Source organism: Monodelphis domestica, chromosome 4, assembly GCF_027887165.1.
Source record: "Monodelphis domestica isolate mMonDom1 chromosome 4, mMonDom1.pri, whole genome shotgun sequence".
NCBI classification, from domain to species: domain Eukaryota; kingdom Metazoa; phylum Chordata; class Mammalia; order Didelphimorphia; family Didelphidae; genus Monodelphis; species Monodelphis domestica.
The window spans coordinates 392,037,495-392,054,201 of record NC_077230.1 but is presented as its reverse complement, the minus strand read 5'-3'; the positions used below and the strand labels follow the sequence as shown (position 1 = coordinate 392,054,201).

Below are 16,707 nucleotides of genomic sequence, written 5' to 3'. Positions count from 1 at the left end.
CTAAGACAGAAGGTAAGGGTTTAAAAAAGTCTATCAAGTCTTATGAATGGGAGGTTTTTATTGGCTTAATGGCCAATTCTCTTTGATACCAACACCCTTTGCTGCCATCATGTGGACCATGGGATTAATAAAAGGATTGCTTAGTTATTCCAAAATAAAAGTCCTTTATTGCTCAGCTTCTTCTGTCACCAGAAGAATCCAGGGGAGCTTGATTCAGTTCCATTCATGTTCCAGAGCAGTTTGTATAGGAAGACCTTCATTTTCCTCATTTCCTTTGCCTATTTACCACCTCTTTGCCCTTTTTAGAACTTTAGGGAGGAGCAGTTAGGTGGCTCCGTGGATAGAGAGCCAGACTTGGAGATAGGAGGTCCTGGGTTCAAATGTGACCTGGGATACTTTCTAGATGTGTTAATCTAGGCAAATGACTTATCTCCAATTGCCTAACCCTCACCAATCTCTGTTTTGCGACCAATATTTAGCATTTATTCTAAGACAAATTAAGAAAAAATAATAAAGCCTGAGGGAAATGGGAACTATCAGTATTAGCTTTGTGACTATGAACAAGTCATTGTAATGATCTCTGTAAGGCTTGGTTTTGGAAAAAAAAAAGGATAATAATTACAATACCTACCTCACAGGGTTGTTACAAGGAGAAATGTTTTACAAAGTTGAAAGCAATGAAGAAATAGTTATTATTAGGATTAATTCTGTGTAGAGGAGACAATTCCAGAGATCCAGCCCACTGCCTCTAGGCAGAAGGGTTAACTGAAAAACTCTCAACCTAAACTTGTCTTGGTTACAAATATCTAGTAAGTCATGTATCTAGCTTGTCAGAGCAGAATGCCTCTGGGCTTGGGTAAGAAATATTTGGGGGATCCTCCTGGCTTCCATTGTTGTATTTAAGCCCCTCTGGAGGATCAGAGGTCAGGTCTATCTTATAAATACTATAGTTCCCCTTTCTATGGTTGTTTATAGTTTGTAATATCAGTTTTTGAAAAAGTATCATGTGATGCTGAGAAATATGCATATACCTTAATATTCTCATTCAGAAATTGCCAAAATTCTTCTCATTTGATTCCTCCTTCAGAAGAGGAGGCTGAGCCTAAAAGGTTAAATGAAGTCTCTCTTCACCCCAAATCATCCACTACTCAAAGGTCAATTTGATCTTCCTGAAATATAGGTCTGACCATGTCACATTCAGTATTCATTAATAAACTCCAGTTTCTCCCTGTTACCTCCAGGATCAAATATAAAATCCTCTATTTGACATTCATAGGCTTTCATAACAAGGCCCTCTCCTACTTTTCAGTCTTTTTTTTTAAACCCTTACCTTCCTTCTTAGAATCAATATTGTTTTAATGGTTCCAAGGCAGAAGAGTGGTAAGGGCTAGGCAATGGGGGTTAAGTGACTTGCCCAGGGTCATACAACTAAGACATGTCTGAGGCCACATCTGATCCCAGGACTGCCTGCCTGCCTGCCTGTGAATGTCAAATTCTCTACCCAACTCATGATTACATCAATATCAGTAGTTTTTTCTTTCTAATTTGGTTATTTTGTGATCATAGATCTTAAACTTTTCTAAAAATAATCAAGATAGAATTCTATCTATATCTTAATCATGTAAGCATTTTGTGTAAGCGCAGTTCTGAAAGAATCTATATCTAAAATCACACAGCAGGCATGTAGTGTTCTGACACTTCTCTCCTGTTTCTATTATGCAAAGTTGTGGTTCAAGCACCCCATGTTATTTGATTTTGCTTGATGCTTGAGGATCCATAGAGATATCTAGAGAGATGTTTGGATTCTTGAGGAACTATGAATATATCTGATTCCTGGGAAACTATAATCATATCTAAAAAAACTATGGTACCACAGTTCAAGGTTTTGGGTATATAAGGACTTTGTTTTACTTTTTAGTGTCTCTGCTAATAACTTTTTGCCACATGCCTCTAGGCCTGGCTCCCAAGCCATTGAGGTACTCATGTGTCCCCCTCCTGTCTTCTTTATGCCCTAGCCCTTCCATGTACTCCTTGATCCATCAACACCTACCTTCTGGCTGTTCCTCCAACAGGACTCTCCGTCTCTCAACTCTAACTATTTTCTCTGGTCCCCAAAGTTGGAGAGCTCTCTTTCCTGATCACTGCCTCTTCACTTCCCTGACTTCCTTTTAAGTCCTAGAAGTCCCCTTTTGCAAGAAGCTTTTTTCTGACAGGCCTTCATTTTAGTGCCTTCCCTCCCTCTGATATTTCTCCTATTGTTTTTAGCATATTTCTGGCTTGTACATAGTCATTTTGTTTTTCCTCATTAGACCATGATGATAGTCACTGGTTGGTTTTTGTTTTTGTCTTTTTTTAATTCACAATGCTTAGCATTCTGCCCTGCATGTAGAAGGGTGCTTAATACATGCTGGTTGACTCATTGATTCAAAGTCACATAGCTAGTGAATCTGAGATAAGCCTTGAACCCATATCTTTTTTACTCCAAGGCCAGTATTCAATCTGTTACTTTGCAGACTATCAGTAGGGTAATGGAATGATTGGCATGCCAAGAAAAGGCAGAATAGTAATAGTAACATCTCCACCAAATAGCTGTGTGACTGTGAGCAAATGACCTTATATTTTGGGCCTCTGTTTCCTCATCTGTGAAATGAAGAGATTGGACCTGATGAGAGCTAGTCTCCTTTCCAAATATACATGGATGACATTCATTCATTTATTTATCCATTGGTCAACTAATATTTATTAAACACCTACTATGAGCCAGAAACTGGCTCTAGCTAGGTTCTAGAGATTCAAAGAAAAGCAAAAGATAAGAAAATCATAGTCAAATCAGCTTTGGATCAGAGATAATCAACAGAGAGGGATCATCCTTTGCTATTCACATCCAGAGAAAGAACTGTGGGAGTAGAAATTCAGAAGAGGAAACACATGATTTTTCACTTGTTTATTGGGGTATAGAATTTGAGGTTTCAGTTTTAAGATGACTCTCTTACAAAAACGAATAATAAGGAAATAGATTTCAAGTGATAATACATGGATAACCCCCACTGGGTTGTCAGCTCTGGAAAGGGGGAGGGAAGAGAGGAGGGAGACAATACGAATCATGGAATCTTGGAAAAAAATTAAAATATAAAATGAAATGTTAAAAAAGAGGGATCATTCTTATAGCTTAGTTATATGTAAATGCATATCATGTATTACAAGTGTACTATGTAGCATATATATGATATCATAGGTACATATTTATACACAGTTTCATTTAAATTTCATGACAACTTTTTGAAGTAGGCACCCATGAGGCAACTGAATTTCAAGGAGGTTAACTTACTTGTGGTCACACAGCCAATAAGTAACAAAGGCAGGATCTGAACCAATGTCCACCTGACTCCAAACCCAGAACTCCATCTGTGAAAGCCCCATTGTCCCTCCTACCAGAGGACTGAAAGCATGGGATACGTTCAGGAATGGCTGACAGTGTAGGAAGATTAGAAAGTTGAGTAAAAGGGGCACCATGAAATAAGATACAAATTATATGTTTCAATTTGGCACACATTAAGAGCCTGTGAACTACTTTGTTACTGATGATGTGTTCCCAGAGAGATAAGTAACCGCCCTTACTCTTGAAATGAGGCCAGGAGAGAATTTTACAGTTTAATATAGAGGGAGCTCCAATAAGGGTTCAAGGGACCATGCTATAAATGCAAAGTCAATTCCAATCTGGGCTCTGCCATTTACATCACCTGTGTGACCAACCTTGGGCAAGTCATGTGACATTTTTGGGTCTCAATTCCTCATCTATGAAATGAGAAGATTGGACTAATCCAGGGGTTCTTTATCTATGACTTGTGCATTTTTTAAAATTTCTTTTTATATTTCAATATAGTAATGCTATGTATTTTGTAATCCTAAATATTTTGTTTTCTGAATTTGAAAACAAGATTCTGAGCAGAGGTCTGTAGGCTTTGCTTGATACTGCCAAAGTGGGTCAGGATATTAAAAAAAAAACAAAACTGGTTAAGTGCCCCTGGACTAGAGGATCTGTATGGATCTTCTCATTCTAAATCTTTGATTCTATGGCCAGGTCTTGGGAAGATTATTTTGGCAGCTATGGGGAGGATGGACTGGAAAGCAGGTATAGTAGGTTTAAGGAGACCAATTAGGAGGGTATTAACAGTAATCGGGTTAAGAAGTGAGGATGGTTGGGACAGCCCGAAGCATAGTGGATAGAGTGCCAGGCTTGGTGTTTGGAGGATCTGGGTTCAAATTTGACCTCAGACATATTTCTAGCTGTGTGACCCCGGGCAAGTCACTTAACCCCCTTTGCTTAGTTAGCCCTTACCACTCTTCTGCCTTAGAATCAACACTAATAGATTTTAATACAGAAGATAAAGATTTATTAAAATAATTTTCTCTTTTATCCTCATAACAATTCTGGGAGGTAGGTGGTACTATTATCTTCATATATAAATTTAGGAAACTGAGGCAAGCAGAGGTGAAGTGACTTTCCCAGGGTCATATAGCTAGTAAATGTCAAAGGCCAGATTTGAACTGTATTATTTATAGGGAAATGTAGGGGATTGAAGAACAGGGGATACAGAAAGTTTTGTAACTGGGAATGGAGAGAGAGTTGAAGAGAGAGAGAGAGTATGGAGAGATACCCCTGCTGAGAGGCTATCTTTGAAAGTTTTCCTTTCCACAGAACTTAGGTCTTTCTGACTCCAGTTCCAGAGCTCTATTCCTCGCCCCTTTTCCCCCATCTAGCTGCCTCTAGACAATATTTGGAAACTGAGGTATTGGGAGGTATAAGATTTGACTTAATTCCTTGAGGCACTTTATGGGAGAACTTGATGAGAGGTTCTTAATCTAACTCAGAGGCTACCTCCTCCAGCAAGTCTTCCCTGAATTTCCTGATTGCTTAAGACCTTCTCCTTCCAATCTCAGCAGCACTTTGTACATCTCTAATGTCCATTTCTGGTAACACTATGTTCTGTGTTCCCAATCCTATCTCCCTGCACTAGAACTTGAATAACACAAGGTCAGGGACACTGTTTTATCTAGACTTTGTATGACCTCCAGACACTGGATAAGACATTTCTTTTTGTAATTAATTAATGGTAACCCTTATTTTCGGTCCTAGTAACAACTCTAAGACAGATGGGCAAAGGCTAGGCAATTGGGGTTAAGTGACTTGCTCAGAGTCACACAGCTAGGAAGTGTCTGAGGTCAGATTTGAGTCCAGGACCTCCTGACTCCAGGCCTGAAACTCTATCCATTTCTGAAGGACCAATGCTGGGTTGCTTTAGTTGTCTTGTATTCCCATCACTTGCAAATAATGCATGTTTAATAGATGATGTTTGTTTATAATAATAAATGATATATTTTATATCTGTATATGTAATATATGATGATACAGTATAACATAATATATCATATTATATATATATATAAATATAATAAGTGATGTTTGTTTCGGCAGCTAAGTGGTATAGTAGATAGAGTGCTAGGTCTCTGAAGACCCTGATTCAAATGTAGCCTCAGACATGACCCTGGACAAGTCACTTCACCCTGTTTGCCTCAGTTTTCCCATATATTAAATAAGTTGGAGAAGGAAATGGCAAACCACCCCAGGATCTTTGCCAAGAAAACCCCAATGGGCGCAAGAAGGGTAGAATAGGATTGAAAGGCCTGAAGAACAAAGATGTTTGTGAAATCCAAGGAGTAGCTGATAAATATTTGTTGATATATTGAATGAATTAATTTTTTGCCTTCCTCCAAAGTTCTTCTTCGTCCTCTTTCCCCTACAATAAATGGATGAAGAAGGATGACTTGCTTTCTGTGTGGCCTCTAAACTCTTTGGGTTTTAGTTTCTTATGTATAAAACAAATTGGTCAGACAGGATGCCCCCTGAGATTCCTTTCAGCTCTAAATCTATGATCCCAGGGAGGGAAAGAATTGGGGAATTTCTTTCTTCTGGTACTGTATGTGTGTATGTATGTATAAGTGTGTGTTTGTGTGTGTTTGTGTGTGTGTGTGAGAGAGAGAGAGACAGAGAGACAGAGAAAGAGAGTAAGAGAGACGGGGGAGAGAGAGAGAGTGAGAGACAAAAGGACAGACAGTTAGAGAGAGAGAGAAAGAGACAGAGAGAGAGAGAGACAGAGACAGAGACAGAGAGAGAGAGAGTGAGAGACAGAGGGACAGACAGGCAGAGAGAGAGAGAGAGAAAGAGACAGAGACAGAGAGAGAGAGAGTGAGAGACACAGGGACAGACAGGCAGAGAGAGAGAGAGAGAGAGAGAGAGACAGAGACAGAGACAGAGAGAGAGAGAGTGAGAGACAGAGGGACAGACAGGCAGAGAGAGAGAGAGAGAAAGAGACAGAGACAGAGAGAGAGAGAGAGTGAGAGACACAGGGACAGACAGGCAGAAAGAGAGAGAGAGAGAGACAGAGACAGAGACAGAGAGAGAGAGAGTGAGAGACAGAGGGACAGACAGGCAGAGAGAGAGAGAGAGAGAAAGAGACAGAGACAGAGAGAGAGAGAGTGAGAGACACAGGGACAGACAGGCAGAGAGAGAGAGACAGAGAGACAGAGAGACACAGGGACAGACAGGCAGAGAGAGAGAGAGAGAGAGAGAGAGACAGAGACAGAGACAGAAAGAGAGAGAGTGAGAGACAGAGGGACAGACAGGCAGAGAGAGAGACACACACACACACAGACACAGAGAGAGAGAGACAGGCAGAGACAGACAGACAGACAGATAGACAGAGACAGAGAGATGTGTCTATGGATGACCAGAACAGCTCCCCCACCTGTAGATTTCCACCATAAGGATCAATATGTCATGAAATATCAAAATCATGGGTCCATATGTGAATCTTATTTCAGTCCTCTTTTATTTGAAAATAAATAGGTCTGGGAATGTTAGGTGGCACAGTGCCATACCTGGAGCTGGGAGGACCTGGGTTCAAATTTAGTCTCAGACACTATGTGATCTTGGGCAAGTCACTTAGCTCCATTTGCCTATCCTTTGCCCTTCTGTCTTAGATTTATTACTAAGACAGAAGGTAAGGGGAAAGAGAAAGAAAGAAAGATATATAGATAGACAGAAAGAAAAAAGAAACAAAGAAAAACAGAGAGGAAAGAAGGAAGGAAGAAAGAAAGGAAAAAAAATAGGTTACCTACTTTAGAAATAACCTCATTGGGGGCAACTGGGTAGCTCAATGGATTGAAAGCCAGGCCTAGAGATGGGAGGTCCTGGATTCAAATTTGGCCTCAGACACTTCCCAGCTGTGTGACCTTGGACAAGTCACTTGACTCCCATTGCCTAGCCCTTACCACTTTTCTTACCAAGAGGGAAGGTAAGGGTTAAAAAAAAAGAAAAAAATACCTCATAGTGTTTCTTCTTTTTAGACTCAAAGTGAAATGAATCTTTAACTTTCTCTTCCTTCTCTTAGGAGGGATTTTTCTGGCAGCCTTCAGCTCAAAAGGAATCCCTGGGAGCAGCTAGGTAGCTTAGTGGACTGAAAGCCAGGTCTAGAAATGGGACCCCCATTTCCTAGCCCTGACCACTCTTCTGCCTTGGAACCAATACACAGTATTGATTCCAAGATGGAAGGTAAGGGTTAAAAAAAAAAAGAATCCCTGTTTTGGATTTAGGGTTTGTAGAGAGGGGAGACTTAAAAGCCAAGGGAATCACTGCATATACAATGATTTTCAGAGGGTCCTGATGGGGTCCCCAGCTGGGTCCTTTCCTACTTCCCACAAGGTGACTTCCTTCTAGGCAATGATTGTAATGGAAAACCCCTCCGCCTGAGCACCTTCCTGAGCCTCAGTTTCTTCCTCTGTAAAATGGTAATGTGAGGTAGCATGGCTTGGTAGATATAGAAAATGGACTTGGATTAAAATCCTGCCTCTGATTTATTAGTTGCATGACCTTAGACAAGTTGATTGACCTCTTTGGGCCTCAATTTTTAGTATCTGCAAAATGGGAATAATAACTATATTGTTAGGGGCAGCTAGGTGGCTCAGGGGATAGAGAGCCAGGTCTGGAGGCAGGAAATCCTGGGTTTAAATGGGGACTCAGACACTTCCTAGCGTGGAAGCTGGGTAAGTCACTTAGTCCCAGAATGCCCAGCCCATTCTGTTTTTCTGTCTTGGAACCAAGACTTATATCCCATTCCAAGACAGAAGCTAAGGGTTTAAAAATCAGAACTATATTGTTACTTGGCTATTGAGGCTAAATGAGATAATGTTTGGAAACTATAAAGTCCCAAACCAAAGTCAGGAATTCCTAGGTTAAGCCCCTTATATCTCTGTGTGTGTGTGTGCAAAGGGATGAAATCCTGGCCCAAAAGGGCAGGCCAGACCCAGACTCCTTAGATCACATGATTCTGGAGGAGGAAATGGCTTTGTAAGCCTTCAAATGCTTTATAAATATGCATTGTGGAGCTGTAGGAGGAGCACTAGGTCTGCCTATTCAAGCTTCCTCTCTCCATTCATTTCTTCTTCTTTACATTTTATTGGGCCTCTTATTGGCCCGATCTCTGGGCCTCTCTAGCCTGGCCAGGCAAAAAGAGGGCAGAAGGAAAAAAAAAAAGAGAGACTGGAATCCAGCAGACCTTATCATAATGCTGTGGATTTAGAGCAAGAAGGGACTTCAAGGGTCCTCTAACCCATTTTGCAGATGAGGAAAGGGAGGCCCAATTTGCTTCGGGTCACACAGTCAGTAACCCATTCCACTGTAAGCAGCTTGAGGAAGGAGATTGTCTTCTGCTATTTTTAGTGTCTCTAGTGTTGAGCATAGTGCCTGGCTCATAGAAGGTGTTTAATAGTTTCCATCAATTGGTTTTGATCAATGATACGTGTAAACCAGTGGAATTGCTCTTTAGCTCCGGGATGGGGGAGGGAGGGGGAGGAAAGAACATGAATCATGTAAGCATGGAAAAATATTCTAAATTAATTAAATAGATAAAAAAATGTTTCCATCAAAGACCTCCACTAACTGATGCAGAGTGAAATAAGTAGAACCAGAAAAACACTGTATACAGTGTTGACTTGGAAAAATACAAAACTATCAAATAGTCAAAAAATCACTCTTTAATCAAGGAAAGGGGTTCAGTGTGATAGTAGGCCTCTATACAGAACTGCGTGCCACACGCCTACGCTGAGTCCCAGGATTAAACTCTGGGCTCTGACCTCTGACCTCTGACCTCTGAGAAAGCCAACTGACTAGACTTGACAACTCCAAAGAACAAAAGAATTTGGGGAACCTACATACCATTTGGGGGAAATCCAGGGGCAGGGAAAGATGATTGACTGACATTACCATAGCTACAAGGAAATGGAAGTTGTTCAAACTATACTGACAGCATACAATCCAGCTTGGGAAAGGAATCCTAGCTGGAGGCAAGGGTCCAAGAGAAGGGCTGCTTACAATGGATACTAAAGGATAGTCCCTGCCCAGGTGTGGGTGCTCTTGGGAAAAGGGCATCTCTGATGCCCTAGGGGAGAGACCTAAAACAAAGAGGGTGCTTAGCATATGCTTAGCCCCACCTAATTGGGACTGTCATTTACCTTAGGGTCCATTCTTCAGTCTGAAACTGCTAGCCTGAGATTCCCTTCAGGGTGGATGCTCATGGGAATGGGAAATAAGTGCAAGCTTTGGGGTCTCCAACTTACAAGCTAGTCCTAAAACTTGGGGTTCATCAGATCTTACTAGGCTACAAGTTGGGGGTTTCTAGATTCCATTTGACAACAGTAACAGCAATACAAGGGTCAATTTGAAAAAACAGAACTACTAAAGTAGTCAGAAAAAACCAGTTTTCATTAGGAAAGAGACAGGTCCCTAAGAATTGGCAGCTACACAGAGCCAAGCGCCAAATACTACACCCGGTCAAAATCCTGGGGCTCTGGGGACGGTATCTCTGGGAGGATTCCGCCAGAAGATTCTCTAAAGAAATGATAGAACATAGGGGTCCTACATACCTTTTGGGGAACTCCAGGCAGAAAGCATACACTGACGGATTGTAAGCAGGCTTGGGAAAGAGGTTGGGGTATCAGGGAGTGCTCTACTACAATGGATACCATCAACATGGAATCAAGGAACCCCAAACTTGTGGCCTAGTGAGATCTGATGAACCCCAAGTTTCAGGACTGGCTTATAGATTGGAGACCCCAAAGCTTCCATGCTGACAATACTAAAAGGATGGTCCCAGCACTGGTGTTGGTCTTCTTGGGAAGGGATCTCTGATACAATGAGGGAAACCTTTTGGGGTACTAAGGACAGGGAAGGATGATTCATTGGTTTTACTATGGCTACAAGAAATGAGAAGTCCCAGACAGGATTATCAGGGAGAGGCTAATGCTTTACAAATGGATACAAAAGGGAAAGGTCCAGCCTAGGGTTGGGCTACCTGGGCAAGAACTCTGATACAAAAAGAGAATCTTTTTTTTTTTAACCGTCACCTTCTATCTTGGAATCTATACTGTGTATTGGTTCTAAGACAGAAGAGCAGTAAGGGCTAGGTAATGGTGGTTAAGTGACTTGCCCAGGGTCACACAACTTTGAACCTAGGGACTCCCATCACTAGGCCTGACTCTCAATCCATTGAGCTACCCAGCTACCCCCCCAAAAAGAAACTTCTGAGACAAAAAGGATACTTTACATTTGATTAGGTCTACTAGTTCCAGCTAAACTGTGATTGGTACTTTAAGGTCTATTGTTCAGTCCTACAGGGGTCAGTCTGGGACTTCCCTCAGGGTGAGTTCTAGGGGGAGTGGGGCAAAGTTGGGGTTCCCAAAAACCCAATTGACAGGTATATTAATAAATATTAATGGCAGCTAGGTGGCACAGTGGATAGATCTCCTGCCCTGAAGTCAGGAAGGAGTTCAAATCTAGCCCCAGTTATTAGCTGTGTGATCCTGGGTAAGCTACTTGCTTGCCTGTTTCCTCATCTGTAAAATGATCTGGAGAAGGAAATGGGAAACCACTTCAGTATCTTTGCCAAGAATACCTCAAATGAGGTCACCAGGAGTTAGGCACAACTAAAAATTACTGAATGACAGCAATGATGATGATGGCTACCATTTATATAGTGTTTTTTTTAAAATTTAATTTAATTTTTTATTTAATTAAGAAATTTTTTCCATTTTTGCCATGATTCATGTTCTTTCCTTCCCCTCCTTCCACCCCCCTTCTGTAGCCAACTGGCAATTCCACTGGGTTATACATGTGTCCTTGATCAAGACCTATTTCCATATTATTGATATTTGCACCACGGTGATCTTTTAGAGTCTACATCCTCAGTCATATCCCCATCAACCCATGTGATCAAGCAGTTGTTTTTCTTCTGTGTTTCCGCTCCCACAGTTCTTTCTCTGGATATGGATAGCATCTTTTTCATAAGTCCCTCAGGATTGTCAGTAGAGAAGTCCATTACATTCTATTGTACCACAATGTATCAGTCTCTGTGTATAATGTTTTCCTGGTTCTTCTCCTTTCGCTCTGCATCACTTCCTGGAGGTTGTTCCAGTCTCCACGGAATTCCTCCACTTTATTATTCCTTTTTGCACAATAGTATTCCATCAGCAACATAGACCACAATTTGTTCACCCATTCCCCAATTGAAGGGCATCCCCTCATTTTCCAATTTTTTGCCACCACAGATGACATGGGCATTGTACCCCAGAAACTATTATCAGGGAAACTCCCTTGCCTTTGCATCCTAGAAATACCCAATGACCCTCCCTCCCCCAGGGTCCTGAGATGTTTATTCTCTTTGATAGTCCTATAGATTTAAGAGGGACAAAGAGATGAATCTTTATGCCTCCAGGCAGACCCCAGTCAGATGACCACCCCACCCCACCAAATGCCTGAGGGATTAGCACTCTAAGTCATGTCCACACCATGACACAGCATCTGTTGTAAAGAGTATAAAAGCCCCAGGACTGATGTCATCTGGGGGACAGCCTTTCCATCCATGCTGTCCTCCCAGGAACTGCTCCCCATCTTGCTGTTCCACCTTGCTATCCTCCTGGCCATTCTCAACATTACTCCCTAAACGAATAAATTTCTCTTTTTGTTTTTAAGCTAAGTTTTTGGAGTCTTGCATTCTTGCGAAAGGTATCCTTCCCGAACCCCAGGGGTACAAATCCAAACCCCATAACACAAAGAGAGCAGCTATGAATATTCTTGTACAAGTCTTTTTCATTATTATCTTTTGAGGTACAAACCCAGCAGTGCTATGAAAGGGCAGGCAGTCTTTCAGCGCCCTTTGGGCACAGTTCCAAATTGCCATCTGGAATGGTGACGTCATGGGGTGCAGATGTGTACCCCTGGGGTTTAAGAAGGATACCTTTTGCAAGAATACAAGACTCCAAACTTAACTTAAAAGTAAAAAGATTTATTAGTAATGTTGCATTTTTGGCAAGCAAGACAGCATGAGTGGAGCAACCTGGGAGGTTGCTCTCTCAATGCCTCAGTTCTGGGGTTTTTATAGTCAATGAAGACTTGACTCTGGGGCAAGGGGTTGGGGAGTTTCCCCTGAAGGCATGGGGGTGGTTCTCATGATTTGGATCTTTGGGAGAATCAAGGGAGGATGATCCTCAGGTTCTGACGTTTTGGGTTGGGAGTCAGAGGGTGTAAGGGTGCAAAGGAATTTCCCTGATAATAGTTTGTTTGAGTTTCTTGGGGTACAATGCCCATGACAGTTGGATCAATTCACAACTCCACCAGCAAAGCATTGATGTCCCAATTTTGCCACCTCCCCTCCAGCATTTATTACTTTCTTTTGCTGTCATGTTAGCCAGTCTGCTAGGTGTGAGGTGATACCTCAGAGTTGTTTTGATTTGCATCTCTCTGATTATCAAGAGATTAGAACACTTTTTCATGTGCTTATTAATGGTTTTGATTTCTTTATCTGAAAACTGCCTATTTGTGTCCCTTGCCCATTTATCAATTAGAGAATGGCTTTAGATAGTGTTTTAAAGTTTACAAAGTCCTTTACATGTGTTGAATCATTTGATCTTCACTACTAAAGTGTGAGGTAGGTAGTTATTATAATATTTTACAGATGAGGAAATCGAATGATTGTTAAATGACATACTCAGGATTACCTAGCTAATGTCTGAGGAAAGATTTGAACTCGGGACTTTCTGACTGCAAGTACTATGCCATGTGGCTGCTTCAGCTCTCAATCTGTAAAAGACAGGAATTGGATTCTCTCTCCCTACTTCTTTCCTCTTCCTTCTTTTCTTTTGCTCTTCCTTTCTATCTTAGTAACAACTTTAAGACAGAAGGACAGAGCAGGCAAATGAGATTAAATGACTTGCCCAGAGTCACACAGCTGGAAAGTATCTGAGGCCAGATTTAATCCCAGGTCTTCTGACTCTAGACCTCACTTTCTCATCCTTTATCTTTTCTGAGTGTAAATTTCTTCATCCGTCACACAGAGTTATTAAAACTTCATAGAAAAGGAAAATAATGAATGTTGAAGGGGATGTGGTAAAATTGGGATACTAATGCATTGCTGGTGGAGTTGTGAATTGATCCAACCATTCTGGAAGGCAATTTGGAATTTTGCTCAAAGGGCTTTAAAAGAATGCCTGCCCTTTGATCCAGCAATACTAATACTAGGTTTATACCCCAAAGAGATAAAAAAAATGGGGATGGACCTGTGTGTACAAAAATATTTATAGCTGCTCTTTTAGTGGTGGCAAAAAATTAGAAAATGAGTGGGTGTCCCTCAATTGGGGAATGGTTGAAAAAATCGTGGTTTATGATGGTGATGGAATAATATTAATGTGTTGTTAAGAATGATCAACAGGATGATTTCAGAAAGAACTGGAAAGACCTAAATGAACTGATGCTGAGTGAAATAAGTAGAACTAGGAGAATATTGTACACAGTAACTGAAATATTATGGAACAATCAAATGTGATAGACTTGGCTACTAATAGTAATGCAATGATCCAGGACAATTTTTTTTTAATTTTTTAAAATTTTTATTTAATTGATTAATTTAGAGAATTTTTCCAAAATTACAAAAATCATTTCTTTTCCTCCACTCCCCCAAATCCCCTCCTATTGCTGATGATGCAGAATTCCACTGGGCTTTACATGTGTCATTGGTCAATATCTATTTCCATATTATTGATATTTGTACTAGGGTGATCATTTAGGGTTTATAACCCCAATCATATCCCCATTGTGTGACCTGTGTGATCAAGTAGTTGTTTTTCTTCTGTGTTTCTACTCCCACAGATCTTTCCAGGAAAATTTATGAGAAAGAATGCTATCCACCTCCAGAGAAAGAACTGTTGGAGTAGAAATGCAGATGAAAATAGGTGATTTACCACTTGTTTATATGGACATAGGATTTGGGGGGTTGGTTTTAAAAGATTACTCTTACAAAAAATGAATAATATGCAAGTAGGTTTTGGGTGATAATGCATATATAACCCAGTTGAATTGCTTATCAACTCTGGGAGGGGGGAGGGAAGAGGGGAGGGAGAGACTATGAATCATATAACCATGGGGGAAAAAATAAGTAGGATAGCTGGAAAAAAAAAACAACTTTCATTAAGGAGAATGACAATGAAACAACATGTCAAAACCTATGGGATACAGCAAAAGCAACAAGTAGAGAAAGATGCATATCTTTGAATGCTTGTATTAAGTGGGGGAGGGGGACTTTATAGAAACAATTTCTGGTAATTTTCCCCGTAATTCATTAGGTTGCTTGGAGGTCCAAATGGGTCAAAAGATGAAGAGCTCCTTGTAACCAGAAAGTCTACATAAATCCAGGAAAACATAAATTCATGGAGAACAAAAGCCCCCCACCCTCTTGCTTTTTTTGTTTTTATCCATTCCTAGTGTCTGACTCCCAGTAGGTACTAAATAAATATTCATGCAAAGCTAAAGGCAAGCAGCTGAGTTTTGCTTCCCAAGGGAAAGCCAGGGGAGGGAGTAAGGGTGAAAGGTATGGGGGAAGGTCTGTCTTGTATTTTAATAAAAATCCGATTTTTGAATTTTTGTTCGAGAAAAGATCTCCAAGGAAGAAGCTTGCTAACTACTAAATCCAGAGAATGAACTGTTGCAGAAAGATGCCAGAAAAACCCACACTACATCAAGAAGATCAACAATGAACTTTGGGTGTGGTTGATTGAACTGAAGTTTTATTAAACATTTATTTGTAAATGTACACTTTTATGCCAAGGGAACTGCCCCTAATTTGGCTTTCTGTCAATGTGCCTAGCAAAACATTGGTTTTGCTTTCTTTCTTTCTATTCCTTCCTAACTACTGTAATTTCTTCTTAGAAAATCGAATATTGTATACATCTGTAGTTAGAAGTATGTTTAGGACTACGAGATGATTATGTTAAATGATCAATGGGGAGACTAGTCTCCCAATGATCATCAGGGGGATTGCAAATCTTAAAACTGCTCAGACTCTACTTCAGAAGATTTGATTAAGCCATTCCCCATTTTTAACAATGGAGGTAATTGATCAGGAATGTATTGAGAACTTTTAAAATTACTCCACCCTACTCAGACAGTGCCTTAGGGGAAGATAAAGTTGAAAACTCCTGATTGAACAATGAAAAGTTTATAGTAAAGCTAGAACCTTAAGCTAGGTCTATTTTTAGATCTAATACAAAAGGATGCTAAGTACCTATAAAGGTTAAATTAATCACTAAAAGGTCAAGCAACTTACAAAAGGCAAGCTTAACAAAAGAGGTGTGAAGTACTCAGAGGATTTAATTCAACCAGAGAAGGTGAGAACAAAAGAAGATGAGAACTAAGAATGGGCAATCCTGGAAAAAGTATCTACTGTGATTGGTAGATGTGAAAATTTAGGGGAGGTGACATAAGAGAAAATTTCTTTAAAAGGAAGGGACTTATTGAATTTGAGCTAGTTGGAGTTGGAGTTCATAGATGGAGATGGAGTTCAGAGGTTTAGAACTTGCTTGAGATGATCTTGTGGTGAGTGATAAAGACTGACTTGCTCTCCCTTTATTAATTAAAATATCCTTAAAACCCAGCTAACTTGGGTATTTTCATATCTGGGAATTTTCCCATGGCGACCACTTATTTTTGATTTAAATCAAGACACTAAAAATTATCTTTACAGTTTGGACGAAACCTTTACAGTTTTGGCAATTCACAGGCTTGGAAACCCATATTTTCCTAGTCACAGTCTGCTAGTCAAAAGGTCAGGGAACTGACCTGATCCCTTGGCACTTGGTACAGACAGGGTACCTTGGCCAGGGGATGTTGGGGTAAGATTATATCTAGATTAGGCACAAAGATAGGTCAGTTAAGGGGGCAAGAGCACTTTGAAGCAGGCTTTCTTAAGCAAACTCAAAAAGTTTCTTTTTTGTTGGCACAGGGGATATCCTTGTTCTGCTTAGTCCCAGAACTAGCATCTGAGATCCTGAATTCAAAGCCTATCTTATCCATTTGTTGTGGGTCTCAGTTTCTACATTTGTTTAGATTATGGACTTTGAGAGGTTCAAATTAAGATCTGTTCTTATAGAGTCCACATTCTCTTTCCGTCTCTCTCTCTCTCTCTCTCTCTCTCTCTCTGTCTCTCTCTCTCTCTTAAAATCGTTGCCTTGTATCTTAGAATCAGTACAAGTATTGGTTGCAAGGCAGAAGGACAGTAAGGGTTAAGCAACTGGGGTTAAGTGACTTGCTTAGGGTCACACAGA

The 16,707-nt window shown here is 40.6% G+C and overlaps 1 long non-coding RNA gene across 1 annotated transcript in view; it reads left to right on the top strand.

Annotated features, from left to right (window-relative positions):
- LOC130458898 (uncharacterized) overlaps positions 1-15,945 on the top strand; it is a 24,981-nt gene extending 9,036 nt beyond the window's left edge. The window contains exons 2-3 of the long non-coding RNA XR_008918263.1: positions 14,258-14,340; positions 15,042-15,945. This is a non-coding gene — a long non-coding RNA (uncharacterized LOC130458898). The remainder of the gene's footprint in view (positions 1-14,257; positions 14,341-15,041) is intronic.
- Positions 15,946-16,707: the final 762 nt, after the last annotated feature.